Here is a 15,261-nt window from a genome sequence, read left to right as displayed (position 1 = left end):
CTTCAAGCTCCTAGTGAATGAATGAGAAGTGGTTGAGAGTCCAAACCCAAGACTTGTGAGCAGATTTGTTCCGGAACCGTCCTCTGCTTAAACCGCCTGAGGATTTGACCTCACGCATGAGTGTAGTTTCTATTGTGATGTCAGTCCATGTGCCTGACCATTCATAGTCTGAGAACCGGACTACATGGTTGCCATACATAGTGAACTTGGATAGAGTTTCCTGGAACCTTTGCATACTGATGGTGCCCTGCTGCTGCAAAGGTGTTCAGCATTCCAATTATGCAGCTGAGGTGACCTGTGTGGTCTGAGACACGCTCAGTCCTGATAAATACCTTGATTAGATAGATTCTGCCATAGTACCAGACCCAGAGTGCAGGTGTCCTTCCTCCCTTAGACAAAGCTCCTCCATCCTCTCCTTTAACACAGTGACTATCCTTGGTGTGTCCATGGAACCGGTTAGAGATAGACAGTTTTAATTGTATTACTATATAATAAGATAAAATATAATTCTGCATACTCTGAGATAGTTTGAGACACAGATTAGGGAAAGGTCAAATTACCTCTTTTCATTTCTTTTGCAGTCCTGAGTAAGTTCTCCATGTCTTCATAGTCCTGCTTGCTGAACACAACATCTTTCGGCACTAACTTGGTAATTGCCACTGATGCAAGAAGGTGAAACCGGATGGCCTTAGCATAAGCCCTGCCTGAGAGAATGTGTTCTGCAGTGTTGCTGCCTGGGTAAACTAGCTGTATCAGCTCTTGCAGCCCTGAGTCTGCCATAATAACCCTGATAGAGCCCAGGAAGCTTTTCAGGAGATGAAACCCTCCTAGTCTAGTGATGATGGGAAAGTCAGACTGGAGAATTATCTGAGTTGCTTTCAGCCATATTGGCATGTCAAACGTGATGACAGCAGGAGACTGACCACTGCGCAGGCACTCCATTAGAGTAGTGTAGATGGTTCTGTACTCGTTTGGGTCACCCTCAATGATGGGAAGAAACTCAATGTGGGACATTTTCTTGCATTCAGTTTGATGTATGGATTTCATAAAGACATTCCAGTTAGGATGTTCAAATGTGGCGTTGTAATTCTTGATAGCCCATCCTGCCATCCAAGCAATGTCCTCTGACTTCAAACTGGAGGGTCTCGGTGGAGATCAGCTATGGGAACCAAACGGATGTCTGCCAAACCTGCTTTATTTTTTGGTACAAAGGGCAGTACTTTCATCTCTGTTGCTTTGAGACTTGCTACCTTTTTCTCAACTGCCATGCTCCTCCTTGGTATGGTTGCATGAAGCTCATGTTGTCTTGGAGCAGGAGAAGTTACTCTGATCATGCCCATTGCATGGAATGCTGTGTTTCCTTGTAGTGACACAATGTTGAGATCTATATTATCGCCAACACATTGATGAACAGTGCTTTCTGCAGGAACAAAGAGGGCAGATGTTTGCTGATTTTCTTCATGCATCCCATCACCACTCTCCTCTGGCTCCTCTGGCTGTTCTGCAGATAGGACTGCATCGACCTCTGCTTCCTCATACTCCACAACATCTTCATCTATGATTACGGTATCCTGGTCCATGCAAAATGATTTACTTACCATGTCAGAAAGTAACTTTGTTGTGGGGGTGTTGGAGCAGTGGCTAGTGTCTTCAACTGACATCTGGGAGACCGGGGATCAATCTGCACGCTTTTAATAAAAGCGGCTGCAAAATACCAGTCATCTCTACCTTTATATTTTCTCGCAACGATCCTGCTTCTTCTCCACATGCAGAGAGGTAATTATACTGAGCATGTGCATAGCAGGTGCATTACTGTAGTGTCTTTTAAAGAAAGTTTTTCAGAGTGGGTTTATCTAATGTGCAGATTAAATTTTTCACAGAAAATCTATAGGTTCAATTTGACAGATCAATATTTCAGGGTTAAGGAGTCGTTTTACTCAAAACTAATGACTGGGATAGATTCAGCACCCCTAAAAATCCCTAGTTAGCCATCTCAAAAGGCACTTTTGGTAGATTTTTTTTCCTATTGGTAATAAATTATTTCAGGAAATGGCAAAAAAAAAATACCCAACTTCCCTAATTATATATTATTATGTAATTTAGATATAGAGCTCCGGGAGTCCGCAAACAGCAACAATCACTTCCCCTCCATGCTGCTGTTCACGCTGGCCTGCAGGGAGTGAACGTTGATTGGCTGTTATACTATGTCCCTCAGGGAGTGAACGCTGATTGGCATTGTGGGAGTTGTCGTCTTCAAACCGCAAGCGCCAAAAAGTCACGTCTGCCTTTTCTCGGTCAAGAAGGCACATCATTGAAATTTATGTTACTATACGACTAAATATATTTCACTTTCAATACAGATTCAAGTCTCCACCGGTGAAGTATTCCTTAAATTGTTGTTGCAAAAAGAAGAGGAGTGGCCCCATTTATAATGATGATAGGTTTGTCAGTGTAATGTAATCTATACACACAGACAGATCTATATCTATCTATCTATCTATCTATATCTATATACACACACATGCAGACATACACACAATACCTATAATCCACCACACTTGTTATATTGTTTTAGGGACAGGTATCCTTTAGGAGTTGGTACATGCTGTTCATATGTTGTCTTCAGTCCCTCCACTTTGTAAGGAGAGTTAACAAACATTCCTGCTTGTACTGAAAGTCTTCTGGTCTTCCTTTTGTTCACATCACCTCTTACCTTGGTGACTTTTTCTTGGACGATTCAAACTATTTCTGTTGTTTTACAAGCATGACGAAAAACACCGTTTCTTTGAAATGACCAGAGTTTTGGGAACAGCAGGCTACAGCTTGGTTTGCCCAGACCGAAGCACAGAGAGGAATTTCTGCAAATCATACTAAGGCCCCTGTCCACGCAGAAGTCTTGGGCCTCTCTGGGGCGGCCGTCCAGGGGAATCTGGCGTTTTCGGTGCCTGCAAACACCCTTTTTTGAAACCAGGTCCCAGGGTGAAAAGAGGAAAAACGCCCCCCCCCCCCCCCCCCCGCGTTTTCATGTTAGGATTCGTGTAGACGCCAGATACGCAAATGATGACGTAATCACCCCCCCACAAGGTGGACAACGTTAGATTTCCATCTAATTTGTTTTTGTTTGATTTGATTGTGTAATTTTTGTAGCTTTAAATTGAATTGCTAACTGTAAATTATAAAGTATTTTCTGCTCAATCTACAAGGTTTAACAACTGCCTCTCCTCCTCAACTTTATGTTTGTAAACAGCAGGCTTGATGCGCATGCTCCGCCTCGTCTCCTTTTTTGGTGAAGAACTACCGCCACATATAGGCCTTGAATATGTACTACGGCGTTTCTACAACTAGATAAGTTTTTGCAATGAGTGCATCTTTATGGAGAAATTCCTGAGACACTACCAAGGAAAACGGAGGGGCAAAGATAGTTTATGCCTGCTCCACACATCGACACACACTGTGTCCATACTATGTGTCCGGGAAGCCTATATAGATATCTCAAGGTTAAGGTTGCAGTGTTTTAACTTTTTTTCAACAAACATAGATTGGAATTGTAGAAGTGCATGTATGTTGTAATAATGAATTTACTCATCCTGTAATGCAGTAATGGACCACGGAGATCCTTTCAACCACTCCATGTAATGGTAAAAAAGTGTGCATATGGCTTCACCATATGTGTACTTAAAGGACTTTTCCGGTATTCTGAACATTGAGCGCCCTTTCTGGTTTGTCTAGCCCTACTGTTGATACAGAGAACAGAGCGAAAAGACTACAACCAGCCCACTTTCAATTTCCGGTCCGGTTTCCGTTTCAATGAATTTACAAAATGCCAAATAAACCATGACAGAAACTGTATTTCGCTACGATACTTGTTTAGGAACATCAACGAACACCACTAACCACTCGATGAGTTTCACATTTCTGAAAACGAACGTTTAGGGTTGTTTTGTGAATGCACATAGTCAGCCATTGTGAAGCAGGCAGGGGTGATTCGAAATTAGCCAAATACCCGAGACAGGACCAATATTCAAAATTTCGGTGTTAACCACTCTATTTCATCCTTCACAAACCAGAAAGGGGGCTCAATGTTCAAAATACCGGAATTGTCCTTTAATAATACCATCACAGTTTAAACCCCCCCCCCCCCCCAGGAAAGAGAAGCAGCGTGTTATCGCCATGGTTATGGCCCACTGCAACTTTGTGATAGTCCTTTAGTACTGTTGTTGTGTATGAGCATTATAATGAGCGATGTTGTATATGAAATGCGCCACACACTGTAGCGACGTTAACCATAGTACACTATAGGTGTCCGGGAATCCTAGCCCACGAACGAGGGTATTAACCCATTTGTACCGGCTGCTGCGCGGCGCAAAATTGTATCTAGTAGATACAATGTTGCGCCGCGCAGCAGCCGGTACAAATGGGTTAAATAAATGACTGCTTAGACGGAGCTTCACCATCCACACACACCGTGGCGTTACACAATTAGTTTCCGAAAAGCTAAACTTTAACCACTGCCCAGACATAGCTTGACGCGCCCACAGACTGCTCCGCAAGGTCCCCTTTTTTCTTTAAGTCAGGGACTTATTTCAGTAACAGTGATAAAATAGCATTGCATTACTATGTTGACGATCATGTAGGGCAAATGGTCACGCAAAAGAAAAACAATGTTTTGGGTTCACTGGTGCTTCAACGTTACAGGGAATCAGGTGGTTGTTTCAGAGAAGTTCTAAAAGTACATGAGCAAAGATACGTCAAAGATATCCGACACGTAACTACACGAAGAATCAGCTCCTGTAGAGAGCTCGACTACTGGGAGCGTTTGAAAAAACTGGATCTACTGTCTCTAAAGCGAAGCCGTGGGCGTTACGTCATCATCCACACTTGGAAGATAGCAAACGGCCTAGCCCCAAATGATATTGGAATGATGTTCAAAGACCACATAGGGCTAAGGGCTATTGTACCACCACTGAACAACAAAGCCCAGAGGTCAGTGGCTTAACAGTACGAAAACTCCTTTGCTATAAAGGCAACAAGACTATGGATCACGTTGCCATAGAACACCAGTACAATAAATGACCTAGATCCCTTCAAAGTTGCGCTAGCCAAACGGCTGAAATCATTGCCTGACACACCGCCAATCAAAGGCTATGCAGTGACGAATGAAAACTCACTTCTCAAGTGGAACCTGCAGAAAAGAGATCGGGGTGATGCAGATCGGGGTGATGGGTGGACGTACATGATACTGTTGACCCGATGCGACCCCTGCCGGACCTACTCTAAGAACTCTAAGAAGAAGAGCACATTATCGACTAATACGGAAGCTGTGATTTATGGCTATTCTAGATAATTGGGTCAAGCAGCAAAATAATATAGCATTTAGATTTGGTCTGAGGTGCTCATCAACCCTCCGGGATTTGGCAAGTAATTTAGTCTGATTGTTGATTGTTGTTGTTCATTTTCTAAAAATATGCGGTGAAATTAGCAATGCTTTGTACTGTATGTGTTTTTTTGCGCTAAATTTTACAAATATAAAAATAATTGGGATGTACCGATCGGATCCACAGCATGATATCAGTCCCATAATGGCCCATTAAACTGACCCATTAAATTCAAGTTCAAGTCTTTTCACTTGATTTAAGCCAATCATCGTAAAAAGAAAGAAAAAGATTTTCAATTTTTCTTTTGTGAGATATATTTAGGTGGCTATTTGGAAATCATGGGCAAAGTGCTTCCATATATTTTATTATTATTATTTGTTCGAGAGTAAAACAAAATATCGGAAGTGAAAAAGTGGTATCGGGACAGCCCTAAGAAATAATAAATTAATATACATTATTCATTTAAACTAATTAAAGCTTCGAATGAGACGCGGGAAGAGAAGCCCTGATTGTTGAGAAAGGAGCCACTTCAAAGTTTACTTGTAGTAAAGAAAGGGAATTCGCTGGGTTAGCATTTGCTTTCCGTTAGCTGCTTCCATTGACTAACAGAATTACAGTAGCCTAGATCCTTTTCATTTGAGGGAAAACACTTTTCATTGGGTTGGTTGCAAAGCAAGCCAAACTACTGTTATTGAGTCATTTTTTTATTTTTCTTCCGCCAATTTTGGGTAATTATCTACTCCTACAGTTTGAGGTATTTACACCAAACCACTACCAAAAAGTCAGGCATATATCAATGCACTGCGCATTTATTTTAAAAGACAAACCATTAGACTTTTTTTTATTACGATTTAAATTATTTATATTTAATATGGAAAGTGATATAAATAAATAAAATAAATAAATAACCACTCCAAACTTGAAAACCTATGAGGTGTCAAATGAAACATGCATATGTAGACCGGAAGTAAGAAGGTCTTGAAAAAGTCTCACCACAGGGCACACTATAACTTGTGGTAAAACATAACACCCTTCACACAGTTTTATAAAAGATTCTGAGACTTATTTGACATGCTGAATCTTTTTGCCTCAAGGACCCATGAGGTCCGTTGGGATAGATTTGCTTTCAATTTCAAATGACCACGGTTGCAGTTGCTCACCAAGCTATTTCCTATAATTGAAGTAAATGTGGAAAAACTCTGACATCAACCATTCCAAAGGGGAACAACGCAGGGCTGTCAAAGTTGGTACACCTATGGAAACCGCTTATAAGCAGGCCTCAAAATGTAAAGTACCTTTTTGGCAACAGGGGGCGCCATGAATCACAACCAAACAAAAACGATCAGCCCTGTTATTCAATCAATCACATGTCAGACACTTGAAACTTGGCATGCTTGCTTATCGGCCTTACTAGCATTAGCATTTCAGCATGCTTGCAGAATATTGCGCACACGACGAGTTAGCTAATGCGACCACATAATGCGACACGTCTAGTTCCTTTCTAAAGATTTCCAATGTGTTCAAAATAGTTATGTATTCCATACAAATGCCAATAACAACACAACAAGTTTGTCGTTTATCTACACACAGACAGATTATAACACTACCTGTGCTGTGCTGCTGTCGCAATTAAATTTTCCGCTGCTGGGTGGGTTGTCTACAATAGGGTAACCCCTCATTTACTTCAGGTTATTTCTATGAATGAACATAAATATAACTTTCGGCCACCGGAGGGATCACTGACTTGAGGCAAGAGATCCTGCAGACAGGATGAAGACAGTGCAGAATTAAGTATTTAGTCAAGGACATTACAGCAGCAGACCAAAAGGTGGTTCTTATTGTAGCCGATAATGCTAGGTTTGTGCATATGATGCATTTTAAAACAAGGTTTAGAGTTTGTAAATCCCCTACAGATATCCCAGGATGCCACGCGCCTTTGACGGAAAGAATAGATTCATGGAATTAGGTATTTATATATAATATCTTTTGTTTTTTATCTTTTGAACATGGGTCAACTGAATGTGTTATGTTCAAGTAAATCACAAACATTTGATGTAGGCCTATTGGTTCAAATTACCATTTGACTAAAGGTATATATATTATGACCTACTAATGCCACTGTCAACTTGCCATATCTTATCGCAATAAAAAAACATTGAGGTGGTGGCCTGCATTATTAGGCTGAAATGAATGTCTGCGACTGGCAGAACTAGGAGGGCTTAAACTCTGTTGCTACAGTGTGCCGACACTGTACGGAGTGGCAGCGCGCCGAGCTTGGTGTTCTCTGCTTCGACCAGGTCAGAATCAAGGGTGCTCTAGTGTTCTGGTTGAATGAGGCCATGGACTCATCTGTAGTGATGAGGACCAGAGGAGAGGGGGGAGGAAGTAAGTATAACAGTCCTTTTAAGTATAAATATAGTCCTTTTAAGTATAACATTACTTGGGTGAAATGGGTAGAAAGTGCTTACAACTCTCTGCTAGTTGGCAATCTAACTCTTCTCTAAATGTAGTTGCGTTGGGCGAATGCTGCTGAGGGAAGTAGCCTATCTGATTGATTCGCTGAATTGTCCAATCATGTGGTGATAACAAAAAAAAAAGGGATACCATTGGCCTGGGGCGCACACTGGTGAGACCCGAGGACAAATTTTCTTCCGCCAATGAAAAACTGTCGCTGCTTGATAGATAGCAAAAAGTTTCTGAGCTTACATTGACTTCAACGTGGCCGGCTCCCTGACATGGAGGAGGGCTTTATTTCGAATGACCAATAACTAGCCTAGCCCAAATCATTGGCGTTCAGACGCATTTAAATGGTCGCTGGCAGTGGCAAGTACGGTCTATCACACAATTACACGAGGATAAATGCTATTTTTTTTTTTCATTTATTTCGTATTTATAGTAGTTGATTCATAGTTTGCAGATATATTCAAGTAAATATTTAACGGAGGGACGGCGCCCTAGCGCCCTCTATTGACCCACCGCCACTGTTGGAAACTTCACACTGGACTTCAAGCATCTTGGATTGTGTGGCTCTCCATTCTTCCTCCAGACTATGAGCCCTTGGATCCAAATGAAACTTAAAATGTACTTTTATCAGAAAAGAGGACGTTGGACCACTGAGCAATAGACCAGGACTCATGTGCAGGATCCGTCTGTGTGGTGGCTCTTGATGCAGTCACTCCAGCCTAAAGCTGCTTGTGCATCTTTTTCTACCAAACTTTTCCCTTCAAATTAACTTTCTAGAAGTCGTGCTCTTAATGTGCTTTGATACTAGCCTGGTCCTACCAGACTCTCGTACTTCATTTCATTTGTACAGAGAGTCTGGACCTACTCAACTGACAAACATTAACTCACTTGAAGGCGGGTGTCTGTTGAAGTTTAAAACTATTGGATCGGCCCAGTGCCACTCTGGATCTGCCATAACTAATCGCTAACTTTTGTTTGGGAATCACGTTGCGCGCAGGCTGTAAATAAACCAAACACGTGCGTGAAGATGTCCGTCAACGAGAGCTGACTTTAACGTCATTGATCTCAGCCACTCCCTCTGTTCGCTGATTGGACGCAGAAAATTTAGACAGAGAAAACCCACCAACATACCGCAGACCCAGACCTAGTACTGAAGGGAAATTCTAATTGAGCGGAAGTACTTAGGCGGGCGGAGCCAGCCTACTTTGATACAGCACTTGGGTAACACTTAGGTAACATCCATCTTCTTTTGCAATTACCTTTTGAGGGTTTCCCTCCAGGAACCCTTTGCAGATGTTTTGGCTACGTCCACGCAGCAATTTATTGAAACAACATGCACTCACAATGTGGTAGACTAACGCGGACCCATTCCCTAACAAACTTGGAGAGTAGCCGGAGAGAAGCAACCGCATATAGTAGCAGTTACGGAAGTGTTACCTAAGAACTCGTTTTACCCCATACAAGAACAAAAACTCACTATCAACGGCTACCAACTCTTTACAAACATTAACTCACCAACATGTAGAAGGGGTATAGCCATCTATGTGCAAAGTGGAATACACCTCTGGACACCCGGTACACACATTGGATGTGCAGCCCCAACTCAACACAGGATAACATCTCTCATCTTTGTCGTGTCTTCGAACGAGTCAGCAAAGGGAGCTATTCACATATCGAAGCAACAGGTGACTTCAATATGAGAATGACTGGGAACTGGGAACTACTATATACAAGCTGCAAGCCGAGGGGGAAATACTGGACACAATCCAGCACCAATACTGGAAGAAACACCTAGAATACCCAACTCGCATTAGAGGCACAGACACGCCGAGAAAACTAGACAACAGCCCTATGAAATTCGTTTCATTATTTTCCAAATTTTGTTGAATTGTTTTCCAAATACCATTTTTCTGACTTGTTTTTTCAGAATTCTGTGTTTTACGATTTTTGCTCATTTTATCATCAGAGAATCTCTCTGAATTAATAAAAAGTCAAAGATATATAACAGTACAATTTTAATGATGCAAACCACATTGCACTATTTGGAACTATTGAACGATAGTGAGATTGATGTAGAGGCAGACAGCTGCTGACAGCATTGCGATATTTCACCACAACAGATCAGAAATGACGATGTTTACAACAATCTTTAGTAGAAAAGTCTTCTGTTGGTCAAACAAACTTCCCGTTTAGTTTGTCGGGGGCTGCTTTCATTAACACGCAACGCTAACCCTGTTCACAGTTCATAGTTGGGGTCAAGCAGCGAAGCTGCGAGACAACCATTGTTATTCTACGTTTTCCTATTATTATGCTGCCATTGGAGTCTATAGCAGCCCATAGAACGCCATGGTCAAAAGTTGTGAAATTTGGCAAACTGATTCACTGACCGTCCCATGACCCCTCACAGCAAATTTGAGGTCGCTAGCTCATCAGCTCTAGCGCCACCAACGGGTCAAAGTTGGACATGCATTCATGTTTATAACTTTTGACCCATTCATCCAATATTCACAAACAAGGTATAATTGGAATCCTTGGGCCAAGCAGAGTTCAACGCAAAACAACGACATATCGTTGTTTTGCGCCATGATGGATTTTCCGCGATCTTGGTTTATGTCAAAAATCTTAAACATACATCTATCACAAATTTTGTCCAATCATCTCGAAACTTGGCACAGATGATGGTCAGACCATGGGCCACAAAAAATATTGAATCGATTCTTCAAATTCAAAACCATTTGGCCGTGACAGCTTATCAAATTCGACCGCGAAGGTGCCAAACAGGAAGTAAGCCAATTTCTCAGCAGCCCTTTGATATATCATAAGCAATCTTGGTACATAGACCCATGACATCATCATGGGGACACTCAATTAATGAATTTGAATGAATTGGTGATCTTTGACCTCTATGGGGCGCTGTAATTAATGAAGATGTGTTTTAACTCCTCTCTCTTCACACGTATATTTCAAACTTATTTTCAATGTCTGGTGATTCTGTCAGACCTCTTCATATAGCTAATAAATTATTTCTCATAGAAACATCAGAAATTGTTGAAAGTTGTCAAAACCAATAGTACATATCCACAGGGCACAAATTCAAAACAGATTTTTAAAATTCAAAACCGTTTGGCTGTGACAGTCAATCAAACTTGACGGCAAAGCCGTCAAACAGGACATAACCTATTCTCAGCTACTCTTTAAAGGAGACATATTATGGTGTTTTCCCAACAAGTTTTCCCAACAAGTAAACATATTATTTGAGTTCCAGAAAACATGTTTTTGAAGCTGTTTGTTGGAAATAGCTTTAAGGAAAAAAGATCTTGCCTACAACCAGGGGCGTAGGAATGAGTTTAACATTGGGGGGGACACATATCGGAAACCTGACAGATCCGTTAATGGTTTGAACAGAAATGTCATAAATTAACTACACTGAAAAAATTCACAAATATATTTTATTCTACTAAAAAGATACATTTGTAAATGTAAAGGAAAATACATTTTGAATGGCAGTAATGAACTGATGAATATCAAATCAATTCTTTAATTGCTCAATCATCCAGTTTTTTAGAATAACAAGCGGTGACAAGACGCTGTGTTGCGCTTTCAAAATAAAATAAAATATTTTTCTTCCCCCGGTATAATTTTTAGGTGGGACAAATGTGCCTGTCTCCAATATTGGAGGGGACACGTCCCCTCCGTCCCCCCCGGTTCCTACGCCCTTGCCTACAACTATTCCCCTCTGTTTCAGTCCCTTCAAAATGCGCTGTTTGTGATGTATGTAGCTTTAATGCAAATGAGCTGCTGCCCATTGACCAATGAGCTGTCAGACTTAACCACAGCATGGAGGAGAAGGGATTGATGCCGTTTGCGGACTCCTGGAGCCTCATTAATAGGTCCATGCCTGGAGCTCTATATCTATATCTATGTAATATAATAATATTATTATATATGGGTATTTATATATTATATCTAATATCACGGCCAAAAGCTATGTGCGCCCCGGACGCTATTATGAATCATAAATACTGCGTCTGACGTCTCTGGTACTTCCACAACAAGTAAAGACTCGTAGTGGGGGATATCTCGGCCATGGTTGAGAAGAATTGGGGGAAAGGAACTATGGCCTTGACTCTCTGAAGTCCATGAACCGCAACATGGAGGTGAAGGGATTGTAATCCGGGAGCTGAGCTGCCGGACTGCCGCGAGCTCATCGCGGCGGAGCTGCCAGCTTTGGCGGCAGTTCAGCTCCCGGAGTACACCCGCCGGATGAGCCGGAAAGCTTCGGTGGCAGTTCAGCTCCCGGAGTACACCACCGGAGCTGCCGGACTGCCGCCGAAGCTCCGGCGGAGGCCGGACGGCTTCGACGGCGGCCGGACTACCACCGAAGCTTCGGCGGCAGTCCGGCAGGGGTAGCTCGGCGTGGCTCCCCGTGCCGCCGTGGCTTCGGCGGCAGTCCGGCAGCTCCGGCGGGGGGAGCTCGGCGGCGGTCCGGCAGAGAAAGGGATTGTACTCCAGGAGCTGAGCTGCCGCCGAGTTCCCCCCGCCGGAGCTGCTCGTCTGCTGGTCCACAAAATCTTAGCTATGCTCTGATTGGAGGGGAGTGGGGAAATGGGAGGTAATATTTAACTGTGCCCCCTTCCTACATAGGGGGCGCTGAAACTGACTTGCTCGTTTGGTAACTGTAGGCGGGGTAATTTCAGAAATGCATATCTCACAAAACAAATCATGTACAGACTTTTTTCAAAGTTTGTATGCATGTGGGAGCACCAGAGACCCAAAACAACACCCCGAATCCCAGTAAAAGTGTTGTTTTCATAATGTGTCCCCTTTAACATATCATAGCCAAACTTGGTACATTAAATTTGGTGACCTTTGACATCTAGGAGGCGCTGTAATTAATGAAGATGTGTTTTCACTCTCTCTTCACATGAGTATATTTCAAACTAATTTTCAATGTCTGGTGATACTATCAGACCACCCCATATAGCACTCCTCTCTCTTCACATGAGTATATTTCAAAGGCCTTCATGTATCCAAACCAAACTTGGCTCATAGTCTTATGACCCTATCCTGATGATGCCCAAATAATTTGTCATCATCAACGCCTAGGGGGGCGTTGTTAGCAGCAAGCCTATTCCAGCCCTTAGAAAGCAACTTCCATGTATTTTCATTGTGATAACCATTTGCCAATATCTTTCATTGTAGGTGAAATTACTGAGACGGTCATCATGTAGCCACCTAACCGATTATGTCTGTCCAGCAAAATTAGTTTATGGATTCCTATTCTGCTTGACTCCCACATTGCTGCTCGCAGCTATATTTCTTATAGTTATAGTTTAAGTTGTGAGGTGAAGATCCTCCGCCGCCTCCCAAAACACTGCGATCGACAACAAACTTATGTATTTATGCCTACTAGTCTGTCATTTTACAATTATTAAATATTTTAGGTTACTACAATAATCAGGCCAACGTTTATATAATTTCTTTATAAATTTCAGCCAAATTATGGACAATTTCTCAAATCTGCCATATTCATAGTATCGCAGAAATCATACGGCCCTACTAGACCTGCTCCAAACAAACAAAGACAACATGGTAGACAGCGTGACCTATGAACCACCTCTCGGAACCAGTGACCATGTACTCCTAAACACCCAGATGAGACTGTACATGGTTGACAAGCCTGCTCTGAAGCCGCAACACTCAGCATCGCACTGAACAAACATGGTAGCATCAACAAGGCAACTCGCAGACCTAGATACGGACACCATGCTTGAGAACAAGGACGTAGGTGACACCTGGAAATGAATTAGAGACTATCAGCTGCAGTGATGCAGAATACTCCTCCCGACAAAAAGCAACATAACAAGAAACTTAAGACCCTAAGGATGACCGCCGAAGCAGTGCGTTCGACCAAAGACAAACACAAGGCATGGAACTAGTGTTTGACTGATATATTGGCCGGCCAATGTTATCGTCCGATATTTGCGTTTTTTACGTGTATCGTATCAGCCGATATTTTTTTCAGTATCGGCCAATTTAGTTTTTTATTTTTTCCTTCGGCATGATTTACAGACGGTTCAATAAATGTTCTTTTTCTTTTTAATTGAGATATTGTAACATTTGTTATCATCATTGTGTCATTTTTAGGATGTTAATTGAGGGAGGCTTAGCCTGGAAATCCAGACCCACATCTAGAAAACTGTAGGGTCTGGCAACGAGTAATGAAAATGGCCCAACTCGAGGGTCCGCACCAAGCATGCATTTGAAAATATCAGAAGAATACAAGGGGTGACGTATCCAGACCAGTGGAGCTAACCAATAGATAAGACTCTTGCCGTATCCGGTCGGTAAAACAGCAATGCTTTTGGCCCGCCTATATTGATACATCGATGTGATTGATTAATGTTCTGGGCCAGGGGAGGCCCAGAATATATACGAGTATATTGCTCGTTCCCAGAGTGACTTGCTGAGCAAATTCAAATTGTGCTCTAGCGAGAACTCTGGATTTCCAGGGTATTATCGGCTCCAAATATTGTCTCAAGAAAATCGGTACTGGCGTATCGGTCATCGGCTTAGGCTGATGAAAAACTATCGGTATCGGCCCTAAAAAATCCATATCGGTCAATCCCTACATGGAACCACTACAATTACTATTACTATTGCTTTGTTTCAGAGACCAATGGCCGCCAACATCAAGGACGATCCCAAATCATTTTGGAAGTACGTCCGATCACGAAACAAGACAAAAATTGCGATTGTTGAACTACGGAACAGAAATTGATTGATCACAACAACAGACATGGCCAACGCCAAGGCACTCAGCGAGCAGTACCACAGCCTCTATACCATGGAGGACACCAGGTATATACCGCAGCTGCCAACCAGGAAATTTGATGAACGACTTGAAACCATGGAAGTAAACAGAGACAAACTGCTGAAGAAAAGGAGCTTAAATCAACAAAGAAGCGCACCAGCACCTGATGGTGCTACCGCTATATACTTTGTTCCAGAGATCACTGGATGTGGGAATGGTGCCGACTGACTGGAAAGAGGCCAATGTTTCATCCATAAGCAAGAAGGGTAGACGAAGCGACCCAGCCAGCTACAGACCAGTTAGCCTGACATCCGTTGCATGTAAACTGATGAAAAGCTTGCTCAGAGGACCACCTAACCAGGAAGCTCCTCCTGTCTAACAGCCAGTACGGATTCCGAAAAGGCCAATTGTGTGTACTGCAGCTACTGGACGTCATAGACGAATGGACTAAGGCTTTAGACCAAGGGAACGCTATCAACGTGGTTTATTGCGACTTTGCTAAGGATTTCGACATGGTCCCTATCCAGCGGCTCCTCTGTTAAGTGAGCAGATACAGATCCAAGGAGACATCTTAAAGTGGCTCACCAGTTTCCTGACGAACCACACAAA

General features: G+C 42.5%; 1 protein-coding gene across 1 annotated transcript in view; it reads right to left on the bottom strand.

Moving 5' to 3' along the window:
* LOC307077753 (proprotein convertase subtilisin/kexin type 5-like) overlaps nucleotides 1–15,261 on the bottom strand; it is a gene marked incomplete at its 3' end in the record, with an annotated part of 123,938 nt that overhangs the window by 38,249 nt on the left and 70,428 nt on the right. The gene's annotated exons all lie outside the window — the stretch shown is intronic.

This window comes from Pollachius pollachius (assembly GCF_949987615.1).
Source record: "Pollachius pollachius genome assembly, chromosome: 1".
NCBI lineage: Eukaryota > Metazoa > Chordata > Actinopteri > Gadiformes > Gadidae > Pollachius > Pollachius pollachius.
The sequence above is the reverse complement of the archived record's forward strand: the minus strand, read 5'-3'. Positions and strand labels throughout refer to the sequence as shown.